The sequence below is a fragment of the Heptranchias perlo genome, chromosome X, assembly GCF_035084215.1.
Source record: "Heptranchias perlo isolate sHepPer1 chromosome X, sHepPer1.hap1, whole genome shotgun sequence".
Classification (NCBI taxonomy): Eukaryota; Metazoa; Chordata; class Chondrichthyes; order Hexanchiformes; family Hexanchidae; genus Heptranchias; species Heptranchias perlo.
This window is the reverse complement of record NC_090370.1, coordinates 23,628,535-23,637,759: the sequence shown is the minus strand read 5'-3', so window position 1 is coordinate 23,637,759 and position 9,225 is coordinate 23,628,535. Positions and strand designations below refer to the sequence as shown.

The following is a 9,225-nucleotide window of genomic DNA, read 5'->3' as shown; positions in this document are numbered from 1 at the left end:
ATTTTAGAAAGTCTTACTTGATAAGACAAGTGTAAGGAATCTTACAACACCAGGTTACAGTCCAACAGTTTTATTTTCAAATAGAACTGTTGGACTATAACCTGGTGTTGTAAGATTCCTTACATTTGTCCACCCCAGTCCATCACCGGCATCTCCACATCATGGTTTATAAGACAAGTTGTCCCTCTCCATTTCAACAAAATATAAACAATCCTGGGATACAGACTTAAAACACCGGTGTCGGATTGGTATTAATAGCTTTCAAGCCCATTTTGATTGTACAAAACTTATGGTGGGCCATAACAAAAGTTCAATACAATAACGACACGGATGGGCTTCGGACCCATACCGACAGAGCACAATGGATTCGCCGAACATTTCTGAATCCAAACAGTAGAAATAAAGTCACTTTGACACTATGTCCTGCCCGTGCACCCAGATCTACAATTTTGAAAATGTGGAGTCAATTTCTGAAAGCAAAGTAATTTAGGGATTTCTGTTCCATCCGACTGTTCGAAACGGTCGGGTGCAAAACATTTCGGGCGCACGTCGGACAAATTTTCACCCAGCGAGTAAAACGACCGCGGCAGGACTCGAACCTGCAATCTTCTGATAACCTCTTGAGTTAATACCGAAGTCAGACGCCTTATCCATTAGGCCACGCGACCGATGACGAATTAATTCACCAAATGATCCTAAACGCTGGGCAGAGATGGTTCATACACTGCTTGTCTCTTTCTCTTCCTTTTGCTTTGTTGACGTTGTTCATTTATTGCAGCAAGTTGGCTCGACTGTTTCCGACTGATCCGGAAAGTGACAACTGAACTCCCGCTGGGTCTCCGAGAAACCTACAATCAGAATAAACAATGTTCAAATCTTTGATCAAAACGTTTTGCCTTTAAAGCAATCGCTTTCGCACTCAGTCTGCAAAATAAAGAGACGGGAAATAAAACAAAGTCAAATCGGGAAACTGAAAATGTACACGGAGAACAACACCGAGCGGAGAATGTGAACAGAATATACTCTCCAAGCCTGAGGGGCCCAGTGGCCTCATCCTTTCCTGTAAAATACGAACAATCCCCAATTCCGCCGGGTGAGATTATTATTTTCTGGTTTTCTTTTTTTTTGGTAAATATAAACGCGGACGGGGTCCCGCACCACGGGGTAAAGCGCTCAGTGTTAATGTTAATATTGAGCACGGTATTCTATCCGTGTAATAATAAATTCGCGGGTTTCTTGCGATATATTCGACTGTGTCTTTAATCAGGGCAGGGAATATTTTTCTGGTTTAGTGATATTCATTTTTCAGGAAATTCGTGAACTCGTCTCGAAACATGAATTTTCCAGTTTCTGTTTCGCTAAATAGAGTTGAGGTGCAGATCAGCGATGAGCTGCTGTGACTGCGCCGCGCCGGTTTAACCGGAATTCGACGTTTCAGTGAAGTGAAGTGAACCGTCTCAATCCGGTTTATTTCTTTATTTCGAACATTGTTTATTTTGAGTGACAGATTTATCGAAAATTCATTGAGAATTCAGTTGTCAGTTTTCTGATCAGTTGGAATCTGAAGAAGATAAAAATAAGGAAAGAAAAACATTACAAAGGTCCAAACTCGAACTGATACAATCACCTTGTCTTCACCTTTAATGGTAATTAGTTCTCCCTGCTACCCTGTTCAATATTTATCCCTCCAGTAACATCACTACAACACATTATCTGGTCATTGTCACATCGCTGTGTTTGGGATCTTGCTGTGTGCAAATTGGCTGCCTCGTTTCCAACATATCAGCAGTGACTGCACTTCAACGAGTGGTTTGTTGTCTGTAAAGCGCTTTGGGACGTCCGAGTTGTGAAGAGGGCAATCTAAGTGGAATCGTTCTTCCTGTGGCCCCATGTGTCAGGTACCATATCCGAATCCTGTCGACTGGCACACACAGGAAACGTTGGTGGGGGGGGGGGGGGGGGGAGGGAAATTGGATCAGTGCCGTTTTTGGGCGCAGGTAGCGTGATGCGCTGTTACTCCGCGCCCAATGACCCTTGGGCACGCAGGACGCAAGATCCGGCTGGCCCGATGACTCACCTGAAATCAGTGTTCCATTCCGGGCCTTGCACGTGGAATCTTTGCAATTCACACTTTCCACCGCCCGGGGGAGCTCAATCTCTTTAAGGGAGGATTTTTCTTCGAAATCGCTTGAAGGCAGCTGGGACCTGTTATTTGCTTAAAATAACAGTCTACTGTCTAAACGGAGTCTGAACAGAGATTAGACGTTGTTCACGTAAAACATAGATGCAGGTACATCCCTATGTTTGCACACTGATGAGTTATGTTCAAACATTGAATAAAAGTTATACACTACCAAATCCCACATCCTCCGATCTGCACGCCAGGCTTCGCCAATCTGCGGATCTGAGTTGGTACCAGGCCTGGAGGGTGCATGCACCAAGGTTCTCTGCTGATGCTCAGAGTCGGTGGTGCAGGAGTTGAACAGAAGGAGGAGCATGATGTATCCGCAGGGGTGGGTGAGGGCAAGAGGTCCTCCAGACAGATATCCAAAAGGCAGTTGGAGGCAGCGGGGGACGAATTCAATGCCAGGCGCACATCATCATGAACATGGATGCAGTGCAGGAAGAAGTTCATTGCTTTGACATGAGTGGTCAAGCTGAGTGAGGGCAATTCTCAAGTTTCATCTCCGACCAACTGCACCATGCAATACACCCCCCATCCCCCAAATACCAACAAACTCTTTCCATCAGTACTCAACTCTTGTAACCAGACGCTTCCTCTCACTCTTACACATTACCACTGTTGCAAGCCGCCCACCCACAACTCATAGGTGACACACACTGGCAGCTATTTAACCATGACAGGAACATCACCCAGACATACGTCCCGCTTTCTTGCCGGTGAAGGTGGCTCAAATCAGGAGGCAGCAAGTGGCAGTGACATTTAGATATGGACCTGTGATTTAACTCCATACACCCGGCTTAGCCCAATATCCCTTAATACCCTTGGTTCACAGAAATCTATCAATCTCAGATTTAACATTCACAAGTGAGCTACCGTCAACTACCATCTGCAGAAGTGCGTTTCAAACGTCTCCCACCCTTTGCGTATAGAAGCCGAGGTTAAGTGAACGCAACACACCTGGAGAAAAGAAAAAGTCTCAAGATGTTTTGCAGATTGAAGCTAAATATGAATTTATCCCAATTCACGCGATGTCATGAATGCAGAAAATGTTCCTGCTTTTGGCGGCAATGAACTCCCGCTTCCCGTGTGGCAGGCAAGAATTGGACCACGAAAACACCAATAGCCGAACGGCAATTGGCTGCATGTATCCACTTGGAAACCTGTCTGAAAAAACATACAACCTTACAGGCCAAAAATGAGGGTGTTTAATGAGAGTATTAATAGCATGCGGCCTTAGCAGCGTAATCTGTCAGCACGCGGTATTACATAATAGTTTCATAGAGTCATAGAGTCATAGAGTTACACAGCACGGATAGAGGCCCTTCGGCCCATCGTGTCCGCGCCGGCCATCAAGCCCAGTCTAATCTAATCCCATATTCCAGCATTTGGTCCGTAGCTTTTTATGCTATGGCATTTCAAGTGCTCATCCAAATGCTTCTTGAATGTTGTGAGGGTTCCTGCCTCCACAACCCTCTCAGGCAGTGAGTTCCAGACTCCAACCACCCTCTGGGTGAAAAAGTTCTTTCTCAAATCCCCTCTAAACCTCCCGCCATATCCATATCAGGCTCGAGGAATGCCGAAGTGTTGAGTTCGATCCTCCCCGGGAGCATTTTAACCTTTTGCTTCTGAACATTTCCACCGGAGTTCAAGGTACAGCTAGTCTGTTCCATTAAGCTTCTCCTTCTTACTGTTCTCATGTGGGCACTTTGGGTCCTCTGGCCGGCCGTATTGAAATAGCAGGTGTGAGTTTAGTTGTTAATAGGCCGGAGAGAGGGGCGATTTGCGACAGCATGAAATGGCAAAGGAGGCGGCCCGAGATCTTTAAATCTGAAGTACCGAACAGGCAAAGCTTCTTTTCATGAAACAGGCATTCTTCTGTTTGAAATGTCGTGTAAAGAATATGGGGATCGGGCGGGAGAATAGAGTTGAGGTCGAAGATCAGCCATGATCTTATTGAATGGCGGAGCAGGCTCGAGGGGCCGTGAGGCCGACTCCTGCTCCTATTTCTTATGTTCTGATGTAACAGCTGACCTGCTCCTCGTGGCTTCGCTGTTTGTTTTGCAATATCCCGCCCCACCTATCCGCTTGATCCAGTTTGTTGCTCCCACTTTCACATTCAACTCGTTTCCAGTCCCTGGTCATGTGATAAAAATAGCGGAGTGCAGAAGGTTCATCGCCCGCAGGAAGACCAGCGGTGGAAGGAATGAAAGCAGCGATTTTGCTTCGCCACCAATGAGGAAACGCTCACTTTTCCTTTATTTTTCGTTGTTCTCTCTCAGACCAAACTTTGGGGAAAGTGAAGCGAACTTCAGTGACTGTAAAATCACCAAGGGTTCTGGCTGCACAAGATGAAATTGGAAACATCGGCATATGAGAGGCTGAAATGGTTCACATTGTTCCCGAGTTTCGGTAAGAGGCGGCACGGATTGATTTGAAGCGCTGAATGTCTCTGCATTCTACCGCCCACGTCGATGATGCTGGAAGTGTCTCCAAGGAGTGGGTGGGATGAAAAAGAGCGGAGCTGCAGGCGGGAGCGGACCTGGGAGAGAGCGCAGGACTCGGAGACTGCTCAAGGCCCAGGCTCGAAGGCCGACCCGCACTCCGAGCGGCACAGAGGCAATCGGTGAAAAAAACAAGTCACAGGACAGCAGGTCGGTGATTGGCTGGTGAGTCTTCGTTTTTTTCTCTGAGTTCGGGAATTGGGTAAAATTGAATTAAAAGCTTGAAGTGTAAAACTCCTGGAAGCTCATTAAAATTAAAGCTTAAACTACTTAACTAGAGTAATATAACCAAAAATAACCGTAATTTGTTTTTGCTATATTTAAGTTAATCAAACAAATTAAGGCATGGCAGGGCAGCTCAATCCTGTCGAATGCACGACCTGTGCCATGTGGGAACTCCAGGACTCTTCCCGTGTCCTGCACAAGCACATGTGCAGGAAGTGTCGTCAGCTGGTGGAGCTCGAGCTCCGGGTTCGTGCAGAATTCCCCTGAGGGCATCTCAATCTTCAGCCAGTATTCAGATCTGGGTCATGGTGGGGGAAAGGGTTCCTCTGGGGAGTGCAGACAGAGCCAAGTCCAAAGCATCATGGGTGGCTCAGCTGTAAAGCGGGGGGGGGGGGGGGGGAGAAAGGTCAAGAGAGCAATAGTGATCGGGGATTCTATAGTTAGTGGAGCAGACAGGCGTTTCTGCGGCCGCAAACGTGATTCCAGGATGGTATGTTACCTCCCTGGTGCCAGGGTCATGGATGTCACTGAGCGGCTGCAGGACATGCTGAAGGGGGAGGGTGAACAGCCAGAGGTCGTGGTCCATATCGGTAACAACTACATAGTTAAAAAGAGGGATGAGGTCCTGCAAGCAGAATATAAGGAGTAAGGAAATGAGTAAAAAAGCAGGACCTCAATGGTAGTAATCTCAGGAATACCCCCAGTGCCACGTGTTAGTGATTATAGGAATGGGAGAATAGATCAGGTGAATGCGTGTCTGGAGGGTTGGTGCAGGAGAGAGGGATTTAGATTCCTGAGGAATTTGGACCGATTCTGGGAAAGGTGGGAACTGTACAAGCCGGACGGGTTGCACCTCAACAGATCCGGGACTAACAGCCTTGCAGGGGAAGTTGCTACTGCTGTTGGCGTGGAGTGGCAGTGGGATGGGAACCTGAGCGGGGAGTCAGAAGAGAGTAAAGTTGAGAGAAGCAAGAGACGGGAGGACCCAGGGTAAATTTACATTAAAAATAGTACAAATACTTGTTCAAGAACAAGTGGAAGAGAAAAGCGTGGAGCAGCAGAAAGAAAGTGTACTTTCGACACTACAGATAAAGTGAAAACTAGAAGGTGCAAAGCGATTAACCAAGCATCAAAGCTGAAGGTCTGGCGAGGGTGTGGGCCCATCTAAGAGTTTTACATACGAACGCACGGAGTATAAGGAATAAATTAAATGAACGACAGGCACAAATTCAAATTGGAGGGTATGACATGACCGCTATTACTGAGACATGGCTGCAGGATGGTCAGGATTGGGAACTAAATGTGCCAGGTGATCAGGTCGACAGGAGGGATAGGGAAAATGGAGGAGGTGGAGGAGTAAGCCATCGTGATTAGAGATGAAATCACTTCAATGATCATGGAGGGTATAACGAGGGGTAGGCAGGCAAAAGAGACCTTATAGGTTTAATAGAGAAATAGGCAAGGACCTAAGACTACAGTGGGAGTTGTGTATGGGACCCCTGGCAGCAGCTCTGAAGTGCTAGATTGTACAAATGCAGAGATTAGACAAGCGTTTAACAAAGGCATAGTGGTCGTAATGGTGGATTTTAACCTTCACATAGATTGGGAAAAGCAGACCAGCAACTGTCAGAAAGGTAGTGAATTTACTGAGTGTGTCCGGGATAGTTTTCTGCAGCAGTATGTCCTAGAGGCAACAAGGGGGCAAGCCAAACGAGATTTTCTAATGAGTAATGAACCAGATTTAGTTAACAGCTTGACTGTGCGTGAACATCTATCCAAAAGCGATCATAACATGATCGAGTTCAAGGTAATATTTGAAAGGGAACAAAGTGAATCACCTGATAAGATTCTAGACTTGGGTGAGGCCGACTTCAATGTGATGAGACAGAGACTGTCCACAGTAAACTGGGCAAATCTGTTAATGTGTAAAACGACTGATGATCAGTGGGAAATGTTTAAAGAAACATTTAACGTGATACAGAATCAGTTAATACCCCTGAGGGGCAACAACTCTACTTGCCAAAACAAACCAGCCATGGACAACTGAAGAGATAAGGGACAGTATAAGACATTATGAAAGGGCATACAAAAAGGCAAAAAATGGCACAGATCCTGGCGAATGGGAAAGATACAAAGATCAACAAATGGTCACAAAACAGATAGTTAGAGCTACAAAAAGAGAGTATGAAAAGAAACTTGCAATGGATATCATAACTAATACGAAAAACTTTTGTAGTTATATTAGGTAAAAGAGGATAGTCAGGAGCAGTGCTGGCCCCTTGAAAACTGAAAGTGGGGATGTGATCTTTGACAACGGAAAAATGCGGACGTGTTGAATAATTACTTTGCGTCGGTATTTACAGTAGAAAAAGAGGATAGCATCCTGGAAATCCCAAGAAAATTAATATTGAATCGGGGACAGGGACTCAATAAAATTAATATAAGTAAAATAACAGTAATGAAGAAAATAACAACACTAAAGAGTGACAAATCCCCAGGACCAGCTGGTTTCCATCCCGGGGTTTTAAAGGAAGGAGGTGAGCACATTGCAGATGCCCGAACTATAATCTTTCAAAGTTCCCTAGATTGAGGAACTGTCCCTCTAGATTGGAAAATTGCACATGTCACTGCGCTTTTTAAGAAAGGAGAGAGAGGGAAACCAGGGAATAGTCGACCAGTTAGCCTAACATCTGTTGTGAGGAAAATGCTGGATTCTATACTTAAGGATAGAGTGACTGAACACCTCGAGAATTTTCAGTTAATCGGAGAGCCAGCATGGATTTGAGAAATGTCGGTCGTGTCTGACAAAGCTGACTGCATTTTTTGAAGAGGTGACCAAATTAGTGGAGAGGGTAATGCCAATGGATGTTATTTATATGGACTTCCAGAAGGCATTTGATAAAGTCCCACATAAGAAACTGTTAGCTTCGATAGAAGCCCGTGGAATCGAGGGAAAAATACGGACTTGGTTCGGAAGTTGGCTGAGCGAAAGGCGACAGAGAGTCGGGATAATGGGTTGGTACTCATATTGGCAGGATGTGACTTGTGGAGTCCCGCAGGGATCTGTCTTGGGGCTTCAATTATTCACAATATTTATTAATGACTTAGATGAAGGCATGGAAAGTCTCATATCGAAGTTTGCCGATGTCACAAAGATTGGTGGCATTGTAAGCAGTTTAGATGAAAACATAACATTACAAAGGGATATTGATAGATTAAATGAATGGACAAAGCTGGGGCAAATGGAATTCAATATAGGCAAATGTGAGGTCATCCACTTTGGATCAAAAAAGAAAAGAACAGGGTACTTTCTAAATCGTAAAACGTTAAAAACAGTGGATGTCCACAGGGACTTCGGGGTTCAGGTACACAGATCATTGAAGTGTCATGATCAGGTGCAGAAAATTATCAAGAAGGCTAATGGAATGCTGGCCTTTATATCTGGAGGACTAGAGTACAAGGGGACAGAAGTTATGTTGCAGCTATACAAAACCGTGGTTAGACCGCACCTTGTGAGCAGTTCTGGGCACCGCACCTTCGGAAGGACATATTGGAAATGGAGGGAGTGCAGCGTCGGTTCACTAGAATGATACCCGGACTTCAAGGGTTAAGTCACGAGGACAGATTACACAAATTGGGGTTGTATTCTCTCGAGTTTCGAACGTTAAGGCGTGATCTGATCGAAGTTTATAAGATATTAAGGGGAACAGATAGGGTGGATAGAGAGAAACTATTTCCGCTGGTTGGGGATTCTCGGAGTCGGGGGCACAGTATAAAAAATAGAGCCAGACCTTTGAGGAATGAGATTTGAAATCATTTCTAAACACAAAGGGTGGTAGACGTTTGGAACTCTCTTCTGCAAAAGTCTATTGATGCTAGCTCAATTGCGAAATTTAAATCTGAAAGAGATAGCTTTTTTGTAACCAAAGATATTAAGGGATGTGGGCCAAAGGCAGGTGTATGGAGTTCGATCACAGATCAGCCATGATCTTATCAAATGGCGGAGCAAGCTCGAGGGGCTGAATGGCCTACTCCTGTTCCAATATTCCAGTGTTCCTAATTTATTCGAGCAAAGAAATCAGATCAGCCCAACTAAACTCACTGTTAACCATCCAATTGACAAGCTGCAGATAACTGCACCAATCCAAACATTTCCAGGGAACGATGGAAGAGACTCACTTTGAAGCAGTTTCGACACAAAGCAATCTCTGTACATTCAAGGGACAGGTGGTGTAAACGATCAATCAGTGGTCTTTCCAACTGATATTCCACTCTCCAAATGTTTCTGGTAAAAATCGTGATCAGAGAAGATCA

At 45.2% G+C, this 9,225-nt stretch overlaps 1 non-coding gene across 1 annotated transcript; it reads right to left on the bottom strand.

Moving 5' to 3' along the window:
* Positions 1-578: 578 nt before the first annotated feature.
* Positions 579-668, bottom strand: trnar-ucg (transfer RNA arginine (anticodon UCG)). Its single transcript is given in 2 exon segments — positions 579-614; positions 632-668. It is a non-coding gene; the product is annotated as a tRNA-Arg (tRNA).
* Positions 669-9,225: the final 8,557 nt, after the last annotated feature.